Genomic DNA, 15,272 nt, shown 5'->3' on the forward strand with positions numbered 1-15,272 from the left:
TCAGCACAAACACGGAAGTCGTCGGCATTTACCGGAAATCACTCCGCTGACATGACTGCAACGTTCCTAAAAGTATACTGCCATCTAGTGTAGGCTAGTACAGGGGTTCCCAAACTTTTTCACGACAAGGCCCCCCAAATACCACTAGGTACTGCCCAAGGACCGCCTTGATGTGTTATTAAACCCATCGACAATACTACGGCAAATGTAAAAATACATTAAGCTAATCCTAATAATTATTTTAGCCGCAAGGACTTCGCGAAGGAGCATACAGTGTGTAAAAACTGCATTTGGGGCTTTCTGCTATATGAGAGCTATCACTCTACTATTATTCCCAGTCATCCCAGTCAGTATTCCCAGTCAAAATGTAATGTTCAGATATGCAACAAATTATTATAATGGCATTGTATAACAACCCTCATAGTAATAGGTATATTTATTTTTTTTCAAATGTATTTGTTGCTTTTATTTTTCTTTCCAACTTGCTGAGCCCCCCCTGGCACCCCCTTGCGGCCCCCATTTTGAAATCCACCGCTAGTAGATTTAAACCCAGATCTTCGCTACTTGCTTATGACTTGCTATAAAATTGAATCAAAATGAGTTGCCTTTGAAAATAAATTAATAGTATGAAAGACTAAAAATAAAACAAATATCAATTGCAAATAAATCAAGGAACTGTAGATTGTTTTAAGAATTCACTGTATTTTATATTATTATGTTTTTGATTGCACTGTTGAATTTGCATGCTGACATTTAGGCTATATCAAGGTAATATAGGCTAATATGAAAACAGACTGAAGTAAATACTTGTTCAATACAACACTAAATGACCACCTAATAACCATCTTCACAATAAATAATAATAATAATAAAAAAAAAACAGTAAATGGAGAATGCCATATTTCAGCTGCAAACATTTATGACAAATGACCATCCTACAATATGCATGCAGCATGAAAACAGTGGCAAGCTCACTAAAGAAAAACAGATCTTTATCGTAAACGATCGCAACACTTTGTTGAGAGGAGACAGTTTCCATCCGCGATCATTAAGCCTCCCCCTTAGCCAGTTCCATCGGATTCGCAGGATATGTAGAGATGATGAGTCATATTCAACACAGGCCGAGTATTTATCAAATAGATTCCTCAGCAGAGGTCACAAACAAGACTTGGTCAGTACGGTAAGGGCACTGGCAAAGCTATACGCATTAATGGTGCCATTACTTGCAGCACCACAAATGTCGTGTACATGATGTTGTGTCCATGCGGCCTAGCATATGTGGGCAAAACTACGCGCGCGTTGCGTAGGCCTAGAATCAGCGAACACAGGAGCAGTATTAGAATTAGAACGGGGGACGAGCGAAGTCCCGTTGCTGCCCACTTCAAACGAGCTGGCCACAATGTTAGCGCACTGAGATATGTTGGGGTGGAATATGTAAACCCTCCAAGAGGGGGCGATCGTGGTAAAAGGCTTCTCCAAAGAGAAACTTTTTGGATTTATTACCTCAATACAATGTCGCCAGGGGGATTAAATGAGGAATTTGACATAAAGCCTTTCCTCTAATGTACTTTTCATCTCCATGTAACATTGTGTGTGGGATTGCTCTGAGGTGACATACTACTTTACAAATTATGTCATTGTGGGATAATGTAATAATGTAATTTTATTACTTTATGAGCCATGGTGTTGGTCTTTTTCTATTTTCTTTATTTTCTTTATTTTTTGTGGGTAAACTGTATATGTAACTGCATTACTAATTGTCTTATGTGGTGACACATGTGTGATGGATAAGGTGATACTTAGGCCGTGACAATTTGTGTGAATGGGCTCAGCTGATGAATGATCAGCTGAGCAGGTATATGCTCTACTTATACACCTGAGCCACTGCTAAATGACATTTGCCTGAGGAAGACCCAGTCGGGTCGAAACCGATTTCATTCTTTTGAAGCTTACTAAAGAACACATTTAGCCAGACGTTGTTCTGGAAGTTCTGGCTGGCTTTCCAGGCTAGAACACACTAGGAAAAGGGATAACATTTAAGTCCTAAATTAGCTCTGCGTTAACAATAATTAGGGATGGGCAGAACGAGGCTTTGTGAAACAACGAAACGTTCGAAGCAATTGCGCCGGAATGTGTCGAGGTTTCGAAACAATCCGACACACGTAACTCCATGGTGACATCTAGTGGCCAGTTTTGATAACATTACATTTTGACCGTGAAGCACAACTGCTTCAGACGAAGAATATAAATAGCCAACATGGAACGCAAGATTTCGTGGTTCAGTGGTTAACACACTTGCATTCAGCCGTTGTGGCCGGTGTTCGACTCCCTGCTGGTGCTTAGAAATTTCAGACTAGTATATGCGTTCAGTAACTAGAACATTTTTATATCTGCCAGTTAGATGTTTTGTTATTTCAGTTTCATAGTACATTATCCTTTGGAATATGCTGGAGAGGAAAATGCTACAATGGTTTTAAAATGTAGGCTATGCTTATGGCCCAGGGTTTTTTTTTGGAACATGTTGTAGGGAAATAAAGGATACATGTGAAGCAGGTTAGACTAATCAGGTACAACATGGGAAAAATAAACAACACATTTTTTGTATGTCAACATACATTTTTATTATAACAGTTGTTCTGCCGTCTTGGCATTGGTTGGCAGTGGTTTGGATAAACCACTCTCCTCTCCTGCCAGTATTTCAAAGGGTCAGCTGTTCTTGAAATAAAGGCATCAGTCATATATTTTTTTTACTTCTGCTACTATCTAAATATTAACGTCACTAGACTATATCTATCTAAACTATCGCTCACTGTCTGTCTAGCCTGTCAATTAATCTATATCACTAACCTATCAATCACAAGTGCACTATAAATCGCTATATGTCTCTATGTCGCTATATCTCTCAAAATCTCTCTCCTCACAAAAAACCCACAAAGATAGGATGTGTTTGAATGACTTTTAAGCATTCTGGGACTTTGTAATTTAGATCAAACAGGTGTTTAGGCTACTCGGGTAATTGGCTCGCGCAGCAAGTGTGCCACCTGTCCAAACCAAATTGAAACACCACGAAGCCTCACTAAGCCATGGTCACATGACATGGGCGTTTTGAACCACACATCGAAACACTTGCGTTTCGGAAGCTCGACACTGTTTCGAAACGTCAGCTTCGAGCGTCACATCCCTAACAATAATCAAATGCATCGGCAAATTTCGGCACATTCAGAGAGAACCTATGAGTAACAGGGGCGAGGAAAAACTCCCTAGAATTGGAGATACATATAGGAAGAAACCTCGAGCAGATCCACAACTCAGGGCCTGACCCATCTGCCTAGGGTCAATTACAGGGCAGTAAGGTCTGTATAGCCTACTACATGATAAATGAATAGGTTAGTTATAGTTGTAGAGAATGTTTAAAGCCACCTGAGGTTACAAAGGATGGTTACATATCCAGTATGATAATGCATGAATCCTATTTAAAGGTGCTCTAAGCAATGCTGGGTAACGTCACTTCTGTTGACTTTCAAACAAAACAGAGAGCTAGCTCGCTACTTCCCTCTCATCTGTGATTTGCTGGAACAGTTTGTTATGTTTTAATGGGCTGGGTTTGCCTAGGTTGTTTTTGTTGCCGTTTTTGGAGCCTAGGCTGTCCACAGAGATCACGTTTTTTACAGTGTATTCAGGGCACAGACAGCTAGCAGTTGGTGATGTTTGCAGTAAGTGACATAAAATGTTTTAGCCTAAAAAACGCGTGGCGTCACTTAGAGTACCTTTAATGTCAGAAAGTTCAAATAGTCCAGTGTAGGGAATTAATTGTCCATAGGGATTAGGAGTTGTCATAGGGCAAGTAGTGGGTCGCCAGGATGCGCGGGCCAGGAATCCGGTGTTGCACCAAATCCTGTGACCTGTCGAAATTTGTGACTCTAGAGGGCGCTCTATGAATTTAATGAGTTGGACTGACACATTGACAAAGCACTTACGCAAATAACGTAAGATCATAGAGGTCTAAAATATGGACCGGGCAAATAAATCCTCTACTATACTGAAACTTCAATGCAGATGCATTTACTGAAATGCAAACGCACAGTAAACGCTATATAGTCTGTAGTTCATCAACAAACAACCTACCGGTTAAAACGGAAAATGATAGCGAGAAAGTAGCTCGCATAGCCTAAACAGATAGACTCACTCAACACGCAGTAGGCTAGGCTACGTCAGCAAGATCGGTCAGCCTATTTTATAAATGGTGAAGACACATAGTGCTTTTGTGGTTAAGCGCTTGAAACGGTCATTTATTTTCAGAATGTGTCAACTCAAGGTGTTTCTGGGTACAACTACAAAATATGGAGTCCTGTGTGCTCGTGCAATGTCATTGTTTTTGTTGTAATAAAAATAATATAAATTGTGTTTACGATAAATCTGCTGTTGTTATTGGGAAAATGTCATAGGCTACTTATAAACATAAATCGGGGGAGGGCCTTGTTTTGCAGCTTAAATGAAGTTTGTTATCATCTGTGTGGTGATTTTTTATGTAGGCTAGCCTAAGAATTTCTATGCCACTATTTTGATAGCGTACTGTCAAATTATGTTTCCCCACTGGAACTTCTGCAGAAATGGACTCATACGCACACAAAACCATCTCAGGTGAATTCTCTGAATGTCCCATGTTTAACCAAACAGCTTCCATCACTCCAGTGAACTTCAGCAGGACAGGTCACATATTTTGATAGGCGTATTGCCTACTGTCATATTTTGTCATGCACGCCATGCAATAGGCCACCTGTTCACAGGAGTGATGGAAGCTGCTAAACATGGGACATTCAGAGAAGTCACCTGAGATGGTTTTGTGTGTATATGAGCCTATTTCTGCAGAGTTCCAGTGGGGAAACATAATTTGACAGTCTATAAAAAATAGTGACCGATGTTTTGTTTTATTACTTTATTATTACATACAAAAATCACAATACAGATGACAACAAACTTGATATCTGAAAGCTGTTGGCTAAAATAAGGTTCATGAATAGCTGCAATTTTCACAATAACAACAGAATATTTATCGTAAACATACCATTTCTATGGAAGTAGGCCTATGCATTTTCATTCAAAACAACCAAAACATTATTTTTTGGAAGAATGACATTGCACGACCACACAGCATATGTTGTAGTTCTACCCACAAAACAACCTTGAAATACATTCATAAAATAAATGACAGTTTCAAGCGCTCAACCACACATGTCAACAAATTGTGTTTGTTTTTGTTATTTACTAGGCTACATATGTATTGTAATACCAAACCCCAGTGAAATGAAAGATGCCATCCCAATGACTTTTACAACGAGGTGTGACAAGGTCGAGCACTGTCTTAACCATTTAAATAGGCTATGTGACCGATTTGAATGAAGTAGCATAGCCTACTGCATGTTGAGTGAGTCCGTCTGTTTACTGGGGTGGTGAGAGATATTTGGAGTGATTTTCTCGCAATCATTTCGCCTATGGGCTACTGTAGACTACTGTTGGAAAATTGTGACCTTCCGTTTTAACCGGTAGGTTGTTTGTTGATGAACTATTAGACTAGCCTATATTATGTTTATACCTACTGTGCATTTGAATGTCAGTAAAGTAGCCTAGTTCGTTTCTTTAATAGACCGTTCATGTTTGGACCATGATCTTACGTTATTTGCGTAAGTGCTTTGTCAATGTGTCAGTCCAACTCATTAAATTCATAGAGCGCCCTCTAGAGTCACAAATTTCGACAGGTCACAGGATTTGGTGCAACACCGGCAAGGGGACATCAACAGGCGATGGTAGGGCAGTCAAAGGGATGGGACTTCAGGTGCGATGAGGGCCAAACACAGGATGGCTGATGACTGGTAATGGTTTACCTCACAAATGAGGTAAGGGGGAAGAAAGAGAGATATAGAGTGGATTAGTATAAGTCATGATGGTTAGTATTAATAAGTATATCAATGGTACTGTGTTATACTATAGAGAGAAAAGGCAAGAGGGGGAGAGTTGAGAGAGAGAGAGAGGGGGAGAACAGGGAGTTGAACAGCAAGACAGAGAGAAGAGGTAGGAGGGAGAGTTGAGAGAGAGAGAAGAAGGTGGAGAGAAGAGGGGTTGTACGGCGTGACACATGAAAAGTCCATGACAGCACTAATAGCACCATAGGCATGGTGAAGGGTAGTCAGCACCAGCGCAGGTATGGTCAGTGACCACCATCGCACGCATGACTAGGGTGCCAGTCACACAAGGACACAGCAGGGTGGTCCATTCCAAAAAAAATCTGAGGTGGTTGAAGTTCCACACTGGAATATCAAAATCATATCAACAATAAGATCTGCAATAGCCTATTTTGCAGTGGAATGTATTTAACTATTTAAAATGTGCAACAATGAACAATGAAAGTGATGAGCAAAATTATAGCAGATATAATTTCTATTAAATACATGATGGCTCAGCTTTTTTTTTTTAAAAGGTAATGTCAGTTTAAATGTGAGTTTCCCTATGAGGTCCACATGCCATCCTGCTGTATATGATGCACTGTTGGTGAGAGAAGCACATGGTCTCTCTGCTACCTTGCACGGCAAATCTGTGCCATGAGAAGTCATCCCTTGACATTGCATGTGTTCCCTGCAGGGAAAAAGGCCAGAGGACTTCAAGCCTTCCAGGCAGCTGTTTGCCACTGTATGCCATATGATAAATAGAAATACTGCTGAGATGAGATAGCGTGATGAAGCCTCCAAATGGTTAGGGCTTAAGCATTAAATATGCACTCCGGCAAAGGAAATGTGGTCATACTGCCAAGGCCTGTGAAAACAATATAAAGTTGTATCTCTCTCTCTCTCTCTTTCTCTCTCTCTCTCTCTCTTTCTCTCTCTCTGTTCTGTTTTATTCAGTTCTGTTACATCAGAACAATAGTGGTTTGAGGCAGACACACAAGCCACAGAAAACATAATTTGGAATGAGTTATCCTCCAAGTGATCTGTGGATACACATTTTTATCAGAGTTCAGATTTAACCACACACTATAGTGCATGGCCTACTGAACTGCATATTTAGTTTGAGATGAACAGTCAAGCCTCTCCTCTCCTTCTTCTCTCAGTCTGTCTGGTTTCTTTGGTGGATGTCCTTAAAAGCAGCCTTTATTCCTCTGCACTCAGCTTTTTTGTCTTATTTTTCTGATGATCCTCTGCATGAGGGGGAACATGATGCCTGATAAATTATTAAACAGAAGGGAGCAGACACACAACCTTTGCATGCATGGAGAAAAGGCTAAGGAGGGGTAACGACTGACTGACTTCCTCGAATCGCTCACTGTCTGCAGCACCATCCTGATGACAGAAAAAAAGTCCCTTCACAGCGAGACTTCGAGGAGGGTAAAGGGCAATGACCAGTAAGTCAAGCCACCTGTCCCCTGGTGATGGGATGTTCATGTATTAAAACTGATGGCTTTTTACCAAAATCAGCCAAGGCTGTATGTTGTATGGATGTTCATGATTAATTACAGTAAATGTATTTGCAATGCCTCACAGTACACCAACTGCATAATGCATGTTGCTTTGATTAGATATTGTAAAATAAAACTGTATAGTATAATGACCAGGTTAAGGAAAGGAAAGGAAAAACAAAAAAACCAGATATCACATTGTAGAGGAGGAGAGTGAGAGAATAACCTGACTAGATCAAGCAGCTCCCTTGGGTTTTTTTGGGAGGGGGAGGGAGGCTGTAGGCTGACGTAGGAGAGGACATGGAACAGGGAGGCGCAGCACAAACAGATGCTGTCTCTGCTTGACGTCTGCGGTCACCACAGCCTCCTGGGTCCCACTTTCCTGTCGCCCTGTAACCTGCCTTCTCCATCATCGTCCTTTCCAGGGTTGTGGACGCACTGAGTTCAGAGAACCTGAGTGATCACCCACCCACACTGGTGACATTGGTCTTGTCATCTCTCACTTTTAGAGTGTGAAAGCCACAAAGAGCAAAGCATGCAGCCTTATCGTCATCTGATTGCATGGGTGTGCTTGCGTGCCTGTGCATGGGAGATGTTTTATTGCTCTTTTCAGATCCATCAGGGCAGGTCTAATTTGGCTGCAGTTTGATGATAAATAGTCCTTTTCCTCCTTGTTTGCATGCATGTGGAAATGTGTCTTTCTCTCTATCCTTCTCTCTCTGTGTGAGCATGTGAGCATTTGTATACATAGTGAAATGAATGAATGACAACATAATGTTTATTTGTTGTTGAGCATGCATGTGAATAGGTGTGGGGTGTGTGGGTGTGTATGAGTGTGTGTGCGTGCAAGCGCAAAAGAGACACTTGAATATTCTAATTGATTGACATTTCTGTTCTCTTTCAGTTCATGGGTGCAACCTTCTTTGATCAGCAGCTGTGTAGGAATCATGCACTTTGTGGGGAGGCAGCTCAGGGTGAACTATCAAGCTTCCCCATGACAGGGAAAGCATCCAGCACTCTTTGTGCATTTTGATATGATACAGACTTTATGCACCCCATTGTGCTCCATAGCCTTGTGAGAGACCATGAGAATCAATCATTCACACAACACGTTCATACAAAATATAAAAAATGTGGAATAAACTGGCACTCAGTGACTTAGAGATCCAGCACGGTACAAGGAAGAGACGGAACAAACTGTCCAGACAGTGAACACACTGGATTCTCACACTATGCCTTTGCTCGGCATCATTATGTTTTTTTACAAGGCTATACACACATGAGTCCTTTGATTGCATGTTTTCTGTTCCCCCATCCCTACATTGCTATGTTGAGGCTAGTACACCAATATTCCCCAAAATGCATCGCAGATGCTCTTTTTTCCTCTGAGGAGATACACTATGTCCTGTCAGAAACCAGAGCCTTGCTTGACCGCACATTCTTGGCCTATGGGGAGACACATGACCTGTCAAGTCAACATGAAAAACAAAACACAAAGTTATAAAAACACACATAAGATTGTGACATTTAGGCAAAGGAGAAAGGGTTATTTCTCTGTCTGCTCTGTAAAAGGTCACTGTGTTTTTTGGAGTGTGTGAAGAACACGGGAGATGGAAAAACAAACTTGGTGTGATCACTCAGAAAGCAAAAACAGCACAGCAGGAAATCCCACAGAAAAAGGCCGAAGCAAGGGGGAGACATAGCAGACCTTTTCAAGCCAGATTTGCTTGAACTCATCTTTCATGCTGCCGAGGGGGCAGGATAACTCTGTGTGTGTGTGTGTGTGTGTGTGTGTGTGGGGGTGGGAGTGGGTAAAGAGAGCACTAGAGAGAGACCAGACGAGAAGGTTTTGATGATGGCCTAACATGTAGCCCTTCCAAAAATAAAGCTACGCACGAAACGCCAGAGTTTTCTGCTGAGAACACTCTCACATGAGGAATAAGTGTGCAATTTGTGAGTGTGAGTGGGCCCTCATTCACCTCCCACAGAGTACCACACAAGATGTGGGACCTACCACACACACACTCATGCACACACACACACACACAAATAGTCACGCACACACAATATCCTCAGGAAAATCACATGACACGTCTGCGTGGAAAAACAGCTGGCAGGATAAGACAGTGTAAATATGCAGTAATAGAGCTGAACCCTACTCTTACTTAAGATTATTACTAGAAGCCCTGCTCTATGGTACTGAGGAAGAGCATGAAGCGGACTTGACAAGTTGATAGCACATGCATGACTAAGACTGAATCCAAGTTTGACATTGTGAACTTTGTTGTATAGGTCTTTACGTGAGCCTCTTTGATTCTGTAGATGAGCCATGGAAACACCCTGAGTAAGTGATGAGTGACACAGCAAGAGTGGGTGTCAAGGGAGGCCATTGCCGGAACAGTATGTGCAAGAGTGAGAGAGGTGGGAGGCCATCAGAAAAGCCCTCTTGGAAATAGCTCACTCTGTTTCAGCCTTCAGACTGCAACAAGACCAAGAGCAAGCTAAATGGAAAAGAGACAAAACAAAAGGTTCCTTCTGTTCTTTTTCATCTTCTTCATCTTCTTCTTCCTGTCTGTTGTGATGATGCTTAAATTGCATGTGTTTTTAAAAAATCAGTATTGTGGGACAAAAATATTTTAGCTTTCCTTCCTACTTACCTACACTCGTTCTTTGATGTTTCCAAATAGATCCCACTATATCTGGATCATGGGGATCAAGACACCAATATCCTCATACATCAATGCATCATGACTGATGTGGCATTAACATATTGTTTAATTATCAAAGTGATATCAGGTCTTTTTTCCTAGATGTTATGAGTGTGGCTTTGGTGGCCCCAATTCCGTGCTTCCCACAGCTGTGATACATATCTGGGGAAGGGCCATCTGGGATGTCTGGAATATCAAATGGAGCATTTGGAAAGCATATGGGGCTTGATGGGAATTCCACTTCAATATAGGCATGTGTCAGACACGCATATAGTCTAAAGGAGGAACAGAGCTAGGAATAAGAAGGCTTGGCACCATTGTTTGGATTCTGTGGTCACAGACTGAAACAATTTTGACATATTATTTTGAGGAAACCAAAATGTAACCATTTTTTCTCATATAGGAGTAGTTTCATACCTTAGAAAGATAGAAAGTTCAGATTTTAGCAACTTATGCAAATTATTTATGTGGCCTGTTCAAAACACAATTTAACAAAAATATTTCATTATCAACAAATTCTAAGAGTGATTGACTGGAATGACTTGAAACAATAATATCAACAACCGAATCATCAACAACAGCATTACCAAAGCCGCCTAAACGATCTGATATTTTGAACAGCAGCCCATTTAGTGTTCTCCGGGTGATGGTGGACTTATTCACTAAAAGTGATGACAAATCTCAACTCCATCATCACAACACAGACAGAATATGTGATGGTGGGTCTAACTTTCTTCTTGCTGTAGGCTAAATGAAAATGAATACATAATGACACTATCTGACACCAAGGATTTACGTATAACCCTTTACAAAACTATAATACTTTAAGATTACTGTAGGCTAGTATTATAATAGAATATTAGGCTACATGATATTTTGTAATACCTCTATAATATATTTGCCCTGTGTTAGTACTTCTAGCTAGTGTCCCATGATGCTCTGACTGTAAGCTAAGATGCTGTCACAGTTGCTGTCACTGTATAGTGTGGGACTGCGACCAGTGGCCATAGGGGAATATGGGTTGTTTTGAGTGCGTGAGTGTGTCAACTTGATAAGTGAGCGCGCATGTTTCCATGTGCATAGGTTTCCCCTGTGAGCGTGCTAGCATGGATGCGTGCAGGGAGAAGGGGATGAGATAACGTGTTGAATACAAAAAATGATGTGTGTGTGGGGGGGGGTTGCTTGCTGTGTGCAAACGAGGGCCCTCTGTCATGACATGGTTTGGTGGTAAGGAGATGGGAAAGGCTTCCGAAGAACTGTTTGAGCGCGTGAGACTGTCTTCACTGCAATGTTTACCAGTGGCTCCACAGCTGCAAACCGTGAGTAGTCTAGCTAGTGGCACGAAGATCATAAAAAGCGGGATAGTGTGTCGGATGGACCGCCGGAAGCTTATCAGAGAGCGAGAGTCCTCACACCTCACCATAACATCTCGCGGCCAGTACAGATTAGCCTAGAATTTCAACTATGTCAACTACATTTCTTGAATTTCCCCTGGGGATCAATAAAGTATCTATCTATCTATCTATCTATCTATCTATCTATTACACAACCTGGACAACTATACAAATATAGGTTATCATGGATTGGTTATTGTTGACCAGAATCATGTTGACCAAAATCTATTTGATCAAAAATATAAATATAGACGGACCTAACTGAAAAGACTAAAACCCACTATATTATGTAACTTCCAATAGCTATACATTTCCATGTTAGGCTACTAGTTACTGGTCATCATCACATAGGCTAGAGTGTGTTTTGATACATGCTAAGATTTCATAAGTTGTATCTATTTTCATTAAATATTATTGTTTTCAATTGCAAACATTAATATCACATTAATTTGCAGACAATCTGTCTGATTTCATTAGATTACAGTAATAATTCCATGCTATCACTTCACTTAGGGCCTATATGTAAATCCAGAAAAATATAAAACAGTTGGCAATCCTCCAACTTAAAATAATATTTGAATAGCCCAGATGATGCTTTTTTTTTTATTTGCAACTCATGCTTTTGAATAAAACTGGAACAATATTGTTACCAAATATTTCACATTATTATCTATTATTTCTCAAACCCACAGGTACAATAAACATTGATGCAATCACCAAATGATTACAGACATCACTTTACATCACTTTTTTTGCACTTAAACTAAAAAAAATACTACATGGCCTAGCCCTGGTCTATCCCTTCTCTTAGACACACACAGCTGCACACCAGATGGGTCAGTATCTTAATTGGAAGAGGCATGCAGACTTTTGGGCCAGAGCGATGTATTGTACACTTTCTCACAAGCTGGTTGTAGCACAGGCGCAGCACATTTTTCACATTACCACCTCATTGGCTTTGAGCAGTCCAATCTCCCTTGCTTATCCTTTTAGCAGGAAATTGCTCCGTGCAACACTGAAGATGCCTGCCTTCCTTTTGTCTTTTCTGGAGCTGCTAGAAGCCAGGAAATAATCTTACCCGTGATTCCTTGTGTCTCCAATGTTGCGATGACTGTTGTCAACAAGGTGATCATAGTGTTCATCTGTTTGCGATCTGTTGAAGTTCTCTACAGTGCCAGTAGGTGGAGTGATTGTTCCTTTTTCTTCTGATGTTAACCAGATCTCACAAACGGAAATGAAAGTGGTTGTGATGGCAACCTCATCAGTGTGTGATTAGTACTTTTAAGCTATGTTTAATTCATGCCGGACCTCCTTTAACCTCTGCTTAAAATGATGGCCTCCTCCTGAGGCCCAGAGGACAGAAGCAGGGCTCTGTTGGAGGGGTTTGGGCTGAAAGAGCCTCCCTTTGGTGTGTCACTAATGAGGAGCCTGTGTGTCACTTGAGCAGGCTGAGAGGTGTGTGAAAGAGCAGGCCTTCGTTCTCTCATGAGATCATTGTATCGGCTCTTTCAAATCAGCCACAGTGTGCACAGCCCAAGAGGCCTGGTGTCACCCTGATAGGTTGTCATATTATACAGCACAAGCTACACACACTAGGCTTTATCCAGATCTGTGGTTCAGGAGCTTGCAGAGCTTCTGAGTTTCATTTCGTTTTCGCCTGCTTCCGATTGTTACACCACAACTAAATAGACAATGGGGCTCAGTCCATTTGGGGATGTTGGAGACTTTTTGATAAAAAGACCAGGGAATATTGTCTCTCTCTCCTTCTTACACAGACACACACACACCTTGATTTTTAGTGAATCAAGGACATTTTGTCTGATTTAGCCTGCTGCCCTTTGTTCTGAGGTGTTGGTACAAAGTGAATGTTAAATGTGGGCAAAGACTATAAAAGGAATTGTGATGTCCACCAAGAGTCTGAGGAGCTCAAATCTAAAGGCTTAGTTCCGTCCAAACAGGTCCAATGTGATTAGATGAACCCATAAACAAACAATGGTGTTGCCTGTCAGTAATATTAGTACTGTATTTCAGTTTCCTAAAATAGTTAATTAATGAAGTTTCTTATTTTTTCAGTTCTGTCACAGTCAGAAATGTCAAGATTTGTTTCTGTTTATGATGGCTTTTCCCCACAAAACATTTTTTATTTCTTATTGAGCAGGACAGTTGGTGAGACCAAGGCCAGTGTTGATTCCTAGTTCTAATAAGATCACCCTGCTGTTTTTTTCCCCTGCTCGGTGTTGTTGACTCTGTGTAAAAGCAGCAGTGTGTGTTTCTGCATGCTCAACTTCCCCTGTAGCAAGCATGTTCATGTTGTGTTCCCCGATGAGCAGCATAGCATAAGACAGGCCTTTCTGAGAGATGACGGGACAAGGTTTCTCACAACTTCCGTAGAACAGAAAGCTGATGCAGTGCTAAAGATATGCTAATGTCGAGAAGAGAGATGGTAACATACACAGACACCATGGCGGAAAGGGAAACCTGACATGTGCTAATGTTGTTTAAATGGGAGGAGCACAGCTAGAAATGAAAGTCAAAGATAGGTGACCAATCACCACACACAAACAAACAAGCAAGGGAAATGGAAAGTGAGGCAGTTGGCTACTCTATTGCCCAGAAAGGACAGTTAACTTCTCACTAACCACTCTGCGTTAGTGGCAACACATGAGCCTTATCTAAGGCTCCATTCAGCGTTTGTACTCCCCCCAAACCCTCCCCCAATTTTCATCATTGATCTACAGGTTTTGTGGTGTCATGGAAAGTGCAAAAAGGTCATTAGCTCACAAGGAAGTCAGAAAAAGCATGGCATCTTCCCAGCATTGCTATGAGCTCTGTTTTCCCTCGACTGACGTTTAACGTCACAGACCTTTAACCTTGAAAAAAGAAACAGTGAATGAAAATAGATAGAATAGATAAGACAGACTCACAACACTGGTATAACATGACTGTGGAGTTTGACTATGACGCTATAGGTACATTGGGGGTGACGAGGTGGGTGTCAACATCTTCATCTAGGAAGCCCTTATGTTTTGCTGTAAAAAACGAGTAATCTCAGTCCGTCTAGTGGGGAGGCATCTGTGGCATTTCTGAAGAAGCAACCTGCTGGGCGGGTTTCTGGAAGGTAATTAAAATTCCATCTCTCTCATGCCACTGAAGGCTACATGTTGGCTCTTGTCCACTCTTTCTCTCACATTCTCTCACAGCACTCCTTTGGCCCTTTCTTCTGTTCTGACATCCAAGTCCAGCGTTAAAGCATGGAATAGTGGATTGGTATTTCAAAGGGAAGACCAAATCACTTGGATTTAAATAAGAAAATAATTTCGAGGACAGCATTGGACAAATCTGGGAATGAAAACTAGAATTATTTAGGGGTTGTAGCTAGTCGGCAAGCATCCCCTACATAAGGCCCTTGGTAGGCTTCTCTTGAGAGAATGACGGGGTTCTGACTTAGATCAGCAGGTTGTGAATGCACATGGGGCACCCTGGTTAGATGAGAGGAGGGTAAGAGTGGGGCATTGTTCCCAACATCCTGTTCTCTGAGCCCAGAGAGAGGGCTGAGCCATAACGGGCGCCTCTTTGTTTTGGTCACCCCCTACCAGCTAGCCTTCACCTTCATCCCTTCTTCTTTACCCTTCTAAACCCCTACAGACACGCACATTCATTACAACACAAATCCAACCCCTCCTCCAACTCTCTTGGGTTATAACTCTGATCGTTACCCTGGTA

The 15,272-nt window shown here is 41.5% G+C and overlaps 1 long non-coding RNA gene across 1 annotated transcript; it reads left to right on the top strand.

The window, feature by feature from the left end:
• The first annotated feature begins 6,096 nt into the window (after positions 1–6,096).
• LOC121684663 lies at positions 6,097–11,728 on the top strand. Its single transcript, XR_006023165.1, has 3 exons — positions 6,097–7,393; positions 8,352–9,975; positions 10,135–11,728. It is a non-coding gene; the product is annotated as an uncharacterized LOC121684663 (long non-coding RNA).
• Positions 11,729–15,272: the final 3,544 nt, after the last annotated feature.

The sequence above is a fragment of the Alosa sapidissima genome, chromosome 15, assembly GCF_018492685.1.
Source record: "Alosa sapidissima isolate fAloSap1 chromosome 15, fAloSap1.pri, whole genome shotgun sequence".
NCBI lineage: Eukaryota > Metazoa > Chordata > Actinopteri > Clupeiformes > Clupeidae > Alosa > Alosa sapidissima.